At 39.1% G+C, this 11,098-nt stretch overlaps 1 long non-coding RNA gene across 1 annotated transcript; it reads right to left on the bottom strand.

The window, feature by feature from the left end:
• Nucleotides 1–7,556: 7,556 nt before the first annotated feature.
• Nucleotides 7,557–9,667, bottom strand: LOC130464253 (uncharacterized). Its single transcript, XR_008924633.1, has 3 exons — nt 9,561–9,667; nt 7,841–7,939; nt 7,557–7,739 (listed from the first exon to the last, which is right to left on the bottom strand). It is a non-coding gene; the product is annotated as an uncharacterized lncRNA (long non-coding RNA).
• Nucleotides 9,668–11,098: the final 1,431 nt, after the last annotated feature.

Here is an 11,098-nt window from a genome sequence, read left to right as displayed (position 1 = left end):
CGAAGGACCAAAGTTTTATGAGACTAAACCCAAGGCTTGAGCCATAGAGAGCACCTTAGTAAAAAAAAACGCCTAGTAGTTCTTTAGATTGATAGAAAAAAAAAATAAAGGCTTTAGATGGTCCTAAGACCCCTTAGAATATAGGCAAATTTTATTTCAGTGTGTTTTCCTTACTTTCCAAATTAATAAAGGCGTAAGATTTCTCCTAAAAACTTTTACTCTAACACTAAATAAGCACCAAACGTACTTGTAAATACAAAAACAAAGAAGCAGCCCACTCTAGGCCTAATAAACAAGGCCCACTCGGTCTTGAAATCGTGACATCAAAATCAATACCCTAAAACCCACAAAGTGAACCACACTATCATATTACCAAAACATAAGGGTCTAACCCATACAACCCAAAAGAAATCAAAAAAGAAAATCAAACAATGCAAATGTTGCTCAAAAAAAAAAAATATCATAAAATAATAAACACCGCCCCCCACGTCAACGCGCACCTCGGCCCACTCAAAAGCCTACACAAAGATCTTCATATCTTCCGCACACTAACTCCATTCTTAAAACCATTTCGAGTCATGAATAGAAAAAATTAATCCGGACAAAAATGCGTCTCACGCTAACAGTCAAAAAGCCTTCGAAATAGCGTCAAAATTGATTTCAATACGAGTAAAAAAGTAAAAAAAAAAGAGAAAAGAAATAAATGCAAGAACATGTGAAGCAAAGCGTCGAAAAAGACCGCCCAGAAATCATTTTCAACCCCAGGTTTGGGCGCCGAAATCTTTGACGCCCCAGCCTGGGCGTTGAAACTCTCTGCCTGCCAAATTTTGCCCAGAAGTGCTCGTCATTTTATCCGCACATAACGGAAAAATAACGAACACTTGGGGGGTACAACACGTATTCAGATATGCGTACCGAAAAATAGCCATACAAAAAACAAAAAAACACATGGAATTTCATTTTTATGTGCAGATACACGGCTTACGGCAAAAAACAGCAGATTAAAATAATGATGAAACTTCACTCATTTCACCGATCAAATAATATGTTTCCACCTCAGAGCATATCTATTAAATTCGGCATCCTAGAATTTATTCTAGCTAGAACTACGCGCGACCTGATTCTAAGTTAAAATTATTTAACAAAGATACGTAGGCAATCCCATTTATGGATTCGGCCCAATCAAGTAAAATATATATACGTTGTGCAAAATCGTTAGACATGAGCAAATATATAAAAAATGAAAAAAGAGGAGAAGCAAAAAATGAAAGTAAAAATAAAATACGCCTTTATTAAAAAATGATAAGAAGGAAAACAAAAGTGCTAAGGAATGAGAAACAAACACAACTGAAATAAATAAAGGGCACCTACACCCTAGCAAGAACTACACTACTCTAGTTCTTCCATATCATCAAATAAAGTCTTGTAGAGGGCGATGTTCGCAGGGTCCACCCCCACAGGCTTCTGCGCTGCCCCTATATCAATCTCCATAAGAAACGGCTCTTGGACACTAACTTCCAAAGATGCCAAGACCTAAGAAACATTCTCAGTTTGAACAGTTACCGCCCGCTCAGCCTCAAGGGCACAAACAATGGTGGGGGAAGGATTATCAACATCAATTGGATTAGTCACTGGTTCTACTAGCGGCTGAGCTTTCCTAACCCATACATTGTTCCGGCGATGATCTCCGCGAGAGCTTGCATTTCTTTTAGCAACGGCAGGCCCCTTCATGTTAGGCATCTTCTTAGGCCTAGAACTGGAACGAAGAACTTCCTTTCGCTTTCGATCAGGACGAGCTTTCACAGTCTTAATACCATGGGTGCGAGGATTGGCAGAATCACGACCCTCATACCTAACCCAAATACGAGGTATCAAAAGCTCAGCCGGCTCACCATTTCGAGCCTCGGTCCTCACAGCTTTATCATCGGAACTCATCCACAACTTGTTGTTTTCGGAAAGACCCACAAAGCCATTTTTAGCCACGGCCCAACGCGGGAGACCATCATAATACTTAGCCCATGCTTTAACCCGTGCTTGTGAAAAGGCCGCTACTTTAGGTGGTACTGTATCAGAAAATGGGATAGTCTGCCTTAAGCAGTATTGACGCATGACTCGGTAAGGAAAGATATAGATGGGCCGAGATAGCCCCAACAAAGATACATAAACTGAGACATCATAACCCCCCCGTCATAGTAGTCAAACCCCACCACGGTATCACCCACTTAATAGAACAAATACCATGAGTGAAAAAGGAGGCCCACTCGGCCTCGTCCTAGCCTCGGTGCAAATACTTTCGATTACCCAAGGCTATAGGACGATAATGTTTAGGATCAACAGGAGTTTCTAAAAGCCTAAGTCGTTCCATGAGCCAAATCTGCACAAAGAACGGGTACGATCAGATCAAAAAAATAATTAATAAACAAACGAAACCTGGGGCGCAGTTTCAACGCCCAGGACCAGGCACCAAAAATTCTAACGCCCAGCCCTGGGCGCTGAAAATCAGCTCCAGGCAGGACGAACGAAAAAATATAAAAAATATGTGTGCGCAAAAGAAAGATCGATTACCTGCAGCAATAGGGGGCTCCCCTTAAAATATTCAGATTTGGCATTCTTCTTCAGCTCATCCGCACTCAATAAAGTCTCGGCAACAACCAACGGCATAATAGAATAGCAACTTTCCATCTGGTTAATCAAGGGGATCAACCTTATGTCATCGAACTCGCCATTGTTATTCGACAGCAAATAATGATTCAACAAACAAAATACAAGGGCTCGAATGTTCAATTTCTGTTCGGTCATATTTTTACAAGGTCTAAAGTGATGTTTTACAAGCTTCGCCAAATTAACCTCATCACCCACAACAATCTCAGCAAGCATGTTAGCATCTAGTCCTAGGAAAGCCCCTATGGTTGTTTTACCCTCTTCAATGGTGCCAGGGGTGGCAGGAGTAGCATTAGTAGGATAACCAAGGATCGCAGCAAATTCATCTGGCAAAGGACATATTTCATTGCCCCGAAAGACAAAAACATGGTGATCAGAATCCCAAAAGCTCAGGGCTGCACACAGAAAGTTATAATCAATATTAATTTGTTGTAAGCCTAAAAGTGCCTCTAAGTGGTATTCTTTCAACAAAGCCTTTTCTGTAGGAGTAAGGGCTCTTAGCCAACGCCTGACAGCTCGTTGGAAGGAGAAGGGAGGAATCGACATGACAAAAGCAAGGAAGAATTAAAGCTAAGTAATTACGAGAGAACGGAAGATTGAGAGTGATGGAAAAGAAGGACGTATCTAACCCCTATATATACCTGAAGACATCAAGTGACATCCTGATCCCGTTCGGAAACGCGTTAAGAAATCCGAAAACAAAAAATTGCTAGGATAAAGCTTTCAGCGCCAACGGCTGGGCGCCGAAATGATTAACGCCTAGCCTTGGGCGCCGAAAATGCAGCCCAAGGCCCGGATCTCGCAAAACGTGGAACAGGAAAGGACTTAAAACCGTGTTGCTAGACACGAGGCCCTATTGAAATCAAGATCAAGCCCAAAAGCACCATTAGCACCCGAATAGTGAAAATGAATAAAACTTGTTGAAACTTAGACTCGTCTCAAGAAATATTTATGTGTACATTTTTCAAAACAAATGTAAGCAAAATAAATATCAAGGTCATTCTTCGAAACACCAAAAAATATTATTAAGTCGTTGGTTTCTCAAATAAAAAAATGTTTGTTTGTCAAAAGATTAATCCGGGCCAAGCTAAACCTGATATTATTAAAAAATAAACTCTGTCGCCCGGAAAACGAAGTCGCACTCCACGACTTCGTCAAAATAGCATACCATATAAAGGTCTCCCGCACATACGAGCACGATCCCAAACATGATTAAAGGACGTTATAAAATACGTACCTCTCTCGGCAAGAAATGACCGTCAAGCCCGAACGCTTGGGGGCTCTAAAGAAAATATATACTCCAATTAAGAGTGTGCGAAGTTAAAATCATATCCCTGGACTACGCTATACACAGTCCCGTGTTTGGATAATCTCAAAGAGAAAAACGGATTTCGACCTCAGAATAAAGGTCGACCGTTGATACTTGTACATGGTCCTCTGATCAAAAAACCAAGTGGTGGCAAAATTGAGCCGTAAAGACTAGCTCAAAACCATGAAAGAAGATGACCACAAGACAATGGTCCGTCTAAACACGTTGTCAACCCACATTCAGGTTTCCACTAAATCCGAGCATCCCTCGAAAGAATTCGCTCCTACAAGAATGAATAAAAGGAAATTTCAAAAGAAATCACAATGAACAAAGAAATAGGAACTTGCCCATCTTCAGCGGGAAAGATCGCGTCACGAACCACGCGAGTTCCAAATTGAAAAAACGAATTCAGGGACGTCCACCCTCAGCGGACAGGGCTCGCCCACCTTCAGCGGGCGGGGTCTGCGTCACTAGCCGCGCAGGTCCTCAGTTTTCGAAAAATCTTCAAAAATAAAAAAGCAGGCTCGCTATCTTCAGCCGGCGGGGTCTACGTCACAAACCGCGTAGGTCCTTATTTTCAAAACGACACAAACAAATTTCAAAATAGATTCGTCTACTCCTATCGGACGGGGTGTCCACCCTTAGCGGACAAGCTCGCCATCTTCAGCCGGCGTGGTCTACGTCACAAACCGCGTAGGTCCTTATTTTCAAAAAAAACGACAAACAGATTTCGAAACAGATTCGTCCACTTCTATCGGACGGAGCGTCCACCCTCAGCGGACAGGCTCCCCATCTTTAGCCGGCGGGGTCTGCGCCACTAACCGCACAGGTCCTTAGTCGCTGCAGCGATAACATTTTTTGGTTTTCCCTTTTTCCAAAAATTAAAGGATTGGTTTTCCGTTTTTCCAAAAAAGAACGATGTGCTGGATTTTCCTTCGTTTTACGTCCCATAAAAACAAGGGGGTTTTCTCGTTTAGCTAACCCTGAAAATGAGAATCTTTAAGAAAACATTTTTACCTCGTGATTAGGCTTGGCCAGGCCCAATTACACTTTATAGCTTTGATTTCGAAAACATCTGTAGCTACTTCCAATGACAAAGTGAGGGAGTTTCTACATATCTTTAGATACTTCCAATGACAAAGTGACGGAGTTTCTATACTATCCGTCGATAAATCCCAAAGACACGTGAGGGATATGTCGACACTTCAAGTGATGACCCTTAAGTCAGATGTTATCACTCGTGGGCTCGTGAGACCCTCGCAAAACAGGTCACATACACCATGGCTTGTGTGACGCACTCCGTCCAGTACTTTGACCATCGTCTCATCCCGAGACTCAGTCAAAGTGGGGGCTAACTGTAGACACCTACTTTTGTCCCCATTCCCGAAAGGAAAGGTTTGATGATGAGAACATAAATCTCCACTTGGCAACGCATCTGCTATAAAATAACGAATCTCGATCACCCTTTTCATTTCACCCGAACCTTCTATTTATGGAAACCTGCTAAAAATAATAACTGCCGTAACAGGTAGTTGCTAAAAGTGGCAAGACATAAAAGATAGAAGCCTGTCAGAATTAGGTGTTGCACTGCGACATAAATCCTAAAAGAGATAGAATTTGCAAGAGGAATCCTATTCCTAGTATAATTCAAAAATAAGAGTTACGTATTAATTAAAATCCTAACGAGCCTAGAGTTCGTAACGGGCCCAGACGCATTCCGTCATAAAGTTAATACGCACTAAAAGACTCGGATAAATCTCAAACACTCCGGTTTCTAAGAGTCCAAATCTGACAAGGGAATACGGCCCAGACCCTATTTTCAACGCCTGGCTCTGGGCGCCGAAATCTTCGGCGCCCAGCCCTGGGCGCTGAAAATACCTGGGTACGTGTTCTCTCCTAATTCTTCTTGGATTTGAGCTCTACAATTCTATCTTTCCACGAACTCTTCCCTATAAATACAACCCCAAATTCGACGTGAACACAACACACAATTCATATTCTGAGTATTGATTCCAACCTCTAAGCCTAAGCCTCACGCTGAGAAATTGATCCCGCGTTCTGTCGCAATCGATCCAAAAATCGAACAGAACGTATCCTGTCCCTTGTAGCTGAAGAATTAAGCCCAGAAACTTGAGATTCGTTAAATAAAAGGAGAAATAGCAAAGCCAAAGTGGTTGGTTTTCTGAGAACCGTGACGCACCTCTCAAGGGTGCGTCGTAACGTGTCCCTTCGCATGATTTAATCGCTTTCCTCGCCCTTTTATAAAACTGTTAAACTATTAATCTGATTGTTCTATCACGCCTAACAAAGATAATATCTTGGGAAATTGAACTATCATTCTAGGTCCCTTCAATCAATCTAAACAAGATAATCACGATCGATTTAGATTATGTGTTGCATATTGTTAAAATCAATTCAGATTAGTTTAATAGTTAACGCATGTCCCTTCAATTATTTATGCTGAGCTAGTAATGATATCCTGCCTCTGGAGTTATCGAAGAGCGAGTACTTCTCTCGGTAGTTACAGTCCCCCGAACCCTCAATCTCTACCTTGCGGGTGTACGTTGAGAGATCCCCACACCAGGGATCACAAGGGAACCTATGGCCGTCGAGGTCAAACATAATTGCACTACCTTTATCTCATTGTCGTTAAAAACTGAATGGCGACTCCTATATTACTAGTCAATTGGGTGTAAACTAACAGGAAATCCAATTACACTTGATTTGACAAAAAGAAACGTCACGCCCACGAGGGACGAGGTCACGCATTAGCCTCGTGCTTTTTCGACCCCCTCCCAGCCGTTGTGAGTTAAATATGTTTGCACTCCAGGCATATCACGACAACCGGGTTTTTTTTCCAGTTTTCTTAAGCTGAATGGTGACCCTTACAGACTAGTAAAAAGAGGCTTACGCCCACAGTTAGTTCCTGATTACTTAATATACTTGCCACATCCAGAGGGAAAACGTCGTGCGGGCCGTACACTCACTAGTGGGAAAAGGGTCATTTGCATCGCACATTTAAGTGCATTTGCGTCGCACATTGTGCGTGGCAAAAGCTCTCGACGCAAATGACTAAAAGTCATTTGCGTCGCACATTTGTGAGACGCAAATGACCCTTATTTGCGTCGCACATTAAGATAATGTGCGTGGCAAATGACTTTTCAGGCACCATGTTGAAAAGTCATTTGCCACGCACATTAGCTTAATGTGCGACGCAAATGACTTTCAGGCGCCAAAAAAAAAGTCATTTTCCACGCACAATAGCTTAATGTGCGACGCAAATGACAATTTGAGCGCCAAATAATTAAGTTATTTGCCTCGCACAATAGATTAATGTGCGACGCAAATGACATTTTTAGCACCAAAAAATTAAGTCATTTGCCTCGCACATTAAGCTAACGTGCGTGGCAAATGACTTATTTTTTGGTTTTTTTTTAAATTTGTTTTTTAATATTTTAGTTGGAAATTCCGACATGATCGTCTTTGAAATTAGACGCTTCCCAATACCAGGAATACATTTATAAATAATACTTGTCACAAAAGTTTACAACATAACTAACGTTCCCAATAAAAGACAATTAAATTCGTCATAGATCAACCAACATGTTACAACAAACATAAAATTATTACAACAAAGGTAGCTAGCTAGAGATCGAGTTCATATTACAAATTAAGCTAAAAATTCGACATTGTTCATGAAGTAATCTGCCCAAAAATCTTTCACCTCATTAATCTCCTCCGGTGAATAAGGCAATGTTCTTGAAAAATCCTAAAAAAGTGTAAATAATTCAATTCATCAACGATCGATCAATATAATAGTTTTGTGTACTTCAATTTATTATATAAAGTACGTAGTTTATGAGAACATACCTTAGTAAGATCTTGACTATTACCATGATTCATTATTATGTCGTACATAAAACGCATGACGTAGTAGCCACAATCTAGTGATCCCGGTTGTTGAGCACACTACATGCATTAAAATAAATAACACAAGTAAAATTTCTATCACATTGTATGTTATAATTTTGAAAAACTTGATTCTTAGGTAAATAATAAACTAATTATACCTGTGCTGGAATCCATGTTAATCTATTCCCTTAGATTGTCCACTTAGTCTCTTGTAACTCCGAAAAGCACTACACATTCGATAAAATATGCAATTATATATACTTTGTTTACACATGTAAATGCAAAGAATATTTTACATGTAAGTGCAATTATAAATCACTACTTTACTTGTTTCCTTGGGTCATATTTAGGCAAAAATGAAGTTTTCGAACCCAACTTTGAACTAAAGAACCTAAGGAATGTTTTCAAACTTATTACACGTTTAATATGCATATTTACAACTTTCTAAGGCTCTTTACAGTCTATTATTTCATATTTAAGGCTAATTGGGTCGTTCTAAGTTATTTTTAGGCAAAAATGAAGTTATCGAACCCAACTTTGAACTAAAGAACCTAAGGAATGTTTTCAAACTTATTACACGTTTAATATGCATATTTACAACTTTCTAAGGCTCTTTACAATCTATTATTTCACATTTAAGGCTAATTGGGTCGTTCTAGGTCATTTTTAGGCAAAAATGAAGTTTTCGAACCCAACTTTGAACTAAAGAACCTAAGGAATGTTTTCAAACTTATTACACGTTTAATATGCATATTTACAACTTTCTAAAGCAATTTACAATCTATTATTTCACATTTAAGGCTAATTGGGTCGTTCTAGGACATATTTGGGCAAAAATGACGTTTTCGAACCCAACTTTGAACTGAAGAACCTAAGGAATGTTTTCAAACTTATTACACGTTTAATATGCATATTTACAACTTTCTAAGGCTCTTTACAATCTATTATTTCACATTTAAGGCTAATTGGGTCGTTCTAGGTCATATTTGGGCAAAAATGAAGTTTTCGAACCCAACTTTGAACTAAAGAACCTAAGGAATGTTTTCAAACTTATTACACGTTTAATATGCATATTTACAACTTTCTAAGGCTCTTTACAATCTATTATTTCACATTTAAGGCTAATTGGGTCGTTCTAGGTCATTTTTAGGCAAAAATGAAGTTTTCGAACCCAACTTTGAACTAAAGAACCTAAGGAATGTTTTCAAACTTATTACACGTTTAATATGCATATTTACAACTTTCTAAAGCAATTTACAATCTATTATTTCACATTTAAGGCTAATTGGGTCGTTCTAGGACATATTTGGGCAAAAATGACGTTTTCGAACCCAACTTTGAACTAAAGAACCTAAGGAATGTTTTCAAACTTATTACACGTTTAATATGCATATTTACAACTTTCTAAGGCTCTTTACAATCTATTATTTCACATTTAAGGCTAATTGGGTCGTTCTAGGTCATATTTGGGCAAAAATGAAGTTTTCGAACCCAACTTTGAACTAAAGAACCTAAGGAATGTTTTCAAACTTATTACACGTTTAATATGCATATTTACAACTTTCTAAGGCTCTTTACAATTTATTATTTCACATTTAAGGCTAATTGGGTCGTTCTAGGTCATTTTTAGGCAAAAATTTAGGCAAAAATGGCATTTTCATATGCATACTTTACTTACTTGTTTAGTGGCTCCTTAATCATCAAATTTCTCTTCTTCTGTTGAGAATCAAATATGTAGACCTCACGTTTAGACAAGCAAAGAACTAAAAGCATCCAGTGACTCTTACATACAAACAATAAACATATGTAGTTAGAAAAAAAAAGTTAAATTTATAACAATCAATTAAAAACGAAGTTCAAATTAATTTTCATACTTTTCGTAGTATGGACATAAGATGAATGTCTTACAACTAAGTGCACTCATGGACCTCGTCATGTACGATAGAATTCGATCTGCATCGGTCTTTAACATGGTTGCCGAGATCATCTCCGGACACATGAATCCAATAGTATTGGGGTGACAATCATCGGGAAAACACAACTCACTCAAAGCCCTATAATATATAGTGTAAGAACGTTAAGACAATCATAAAAATCAAATTTAGGGGCAAAATATTAATTTAGGTAACTCACATAATAAAAAATTGTATTATCGATATATTGAGCCATGCTCCCGAGAGAAGTTGATCGGTGTCTTCAACGGTGACACTAATTTCAAAGTCCTTTTCCATATTGAATGTCCTTTTAGTGTCTTGCACCTTAATGTGCTCCCCTTCTTTTAATCCCAACATCATAGTTTTCATCACATTGCACTTACCACTCAAATTTTGCACTTTATAATTTTCAAGGAAATATGTTTTTGATTTAGTGTTGGACGCTTTTGTTTCGTATCCACTTCTCCCAAGCACTATCTCTTTCACTTTGTTCCCTTTCCCTTTAGGCTCTTTACTTGTAGGCTTGTTTACCTGAGGTATGATTTTCAACACGATATACATATTAGTGAGCATGCATGGTATAATAGTTCTACTTCAAATTATCATGCATATGTTAGTTACCTTCTCATTCGTAAGCGACACCAAATGCTTTGGCCACTGAGTGAAGGTACCATGAGCTTGAGCAAGTTTCTTAATATATAGAGAAGGCACGGGGACGGGAGCTTCTTTGTACACGGGCTCAAAATCATCAACGCTCACTTTCACGTTTTCGGAAGTGACGTCGTTGTGGTGATCAAGGATCAACTCTGGACATATGGTACCATAGGCAACAAAAACTTTCTCGGAGCCTATGTTCAGGTATAGATGGCACGGGACAGGTTCCTTATTATTTATTTTGAACAATAACGCAAATACAATGTAACATGTTAGAAAAGTTCAATAGAATTAACTAGAAACAAATTACTTGAAAGACACAAATTATCATACCGTAATGTCGGCAAAAGGATCTAAACCCCCAGAATGACAACTACTATGAACATTTGCGTCTATCCTTATCTGGCTTGGTATTTGGACACCAAGTTCTTTAGCAAATGTGATAAATTTCTCCATAACCATGGCATCCATCTTGGAGTTCATCTCTTGTATTGTCTCATCTTTGACCCTTTTGGTCACTCTTGCTTCCATTTCCTCCATCTTCGTATCTCCATACCGTCGAGAGCTACGCCGCTCTCCGGTCCCCCACACAGCTTTGATGCCTACTCCACCACCAAATGTTATTGGT

Source organism: Spinacia oleracea, chromosome 6 (genome assembly GCF_020520425.1).
Source record: "Spinacia oleracea cultivar Varoflay chromosome 6, BTI_SOV_V1, whole genome shotgun sequence".
NCBI classification, from domain to species: Eukaryota; Viridiplantae; Streptophyta; class Magnoliopsida; order Caryophyllales; family Amaranthaceae; genus Spinacia; species Spinacia oleracea.
Note: the sequence above shows the minus strand (reverse complement) of the source record. Positions and strands in the feature narration are given on the sequence as shown.